The following is a 1,545-nucleotide window of genomic DNA, read 5'->3' as shown; positions in this document are numbered from 1 at the left end:
CTAAGACTCTAAAACAAACAAACAAAACCAAAACATAACTGCACTTTCATTTACTGTCCACACTCTCTACCCAACCAACTGTCAATTTTATGAACTTAAAAAGCTATCTTGTTTACCAGTGTATATTCAGTAAAGAAAATACTACTCTCCATTAGAATCACAATGTATCCCACATATATCATTTTATGGTCTAACAAGCACATTAATAAGGTAAAAATATAAAGATGAAATTAATCTTACTCTTCCTTAAGATAAATTCTCCTCCCCTAGGGCAAGGTTTATTTTTTCCCCTGGAACAGAGCTCCATGTATCCCAGGCTGGTCTCAGATTCACTATGTCACCAAAGATAACCTTGTCTCCATCTCCAGAATTCTGGGATTACAGGTGTGCCACCATGACCAGTTTTAAGGGGTGCTAGGGGTATAATCCAGGGCATCGTGCACTCTAGGTAAGCAATCCATCAACTGAGCTATATCACAGTTTAGAATTTTAGAGTTAAGTCAGACTTGGTGATACATGCCTTTAATTCCAACATGGAAGAGGCAGGTGAATCTCTGTGAATTCAAGCCAGCCTGGACTACATGGTGAGTTTCAAGCCAACCAAAAGTGAGACTGTCTCAATAATAACTAGATATTTTTATATTCTTTTTTTCAATATTAATTCTTTAAAGTATACTATGGAATTTACTTTAGCATATTAAAAATTCTCACATTTCAATATCTCAAAGCCACATGTGCCTAGAAGCTACAAGACAATGCAGACACTTAGCACACAGTACGTATATATTTGTTAAATATTTTTATACCAGTATGATTCGTCCACATTACAAGAACAAGGTAATTAGTGTCTCACTACTGACACTACCTAATTCTCTTAGCCTTTTTTTCTTTTTCACTTTTAAATTGTTTCCAGTTTTCACTTTTTGGAATAACCATGCAAATAAGCATCTGGTCCAAATCCAATTTTCATAGGAAAAGTTTCCCACAAGTTATGGCATATTTTGCCAAATAATTACACTGAGACTTCTAGTAGTTTATATTTGATTATTAAGGACTCTCCTGGACTCTAGCAGGACATGCCCTGCTGATGATTATGATGACAGAAATTGTTGGTACTTTTTTGTCTGAGGTGGGGCACAATACATCAGGCTAGGTACCGTGTTAAGGTTTGGAAATAGCGGACTGAGGCAGTTAAATACACAGAGCTCAGATCTGAGTGAATCTAGATTTCCAAAGCAGGAGCACTTCCCAGCCTCCATTTTAGGTACGTAGGAGAAAGCGAAAGCTAAAGAAAAGAACAAAAAATGGGAGCTAACAGTCCCGCCCTGGTACCCAATAGGCCCTGGACCGTCGGCCGGGACCGCCCTCCAACCGCCTTCGCCACACCCGGACGTGCAAATTCCTTGTGTGCTTGCCTGTCAGCTCTGTGCAGCCCCAAAGGCGAGGTGACGTCGGCGGCTAAGGCGGAACTTCCTTCCTTCGGAAGCCGAACCGGAAGCGCGTTCCTAGTTGCCCAGGCAACATCTCCCTCCTTCCCCGTTCCTT

Source organism: Chionomys nivalis, chromosome X (genome assembly GCF_950005125.1).
Source record: "Chionomys nivalis chromosome X, mChiNiv1.1, whole genome shotgun sequence".
Lineage (NCBI taxonomy): Eukaryota > Metazoa > Chordata > Mammalia > Rodentia > Cricetidae > Chionomys > Chionomys nivalis.
This window is presented reverse-complemented; position numbering follows the sequence as displayed.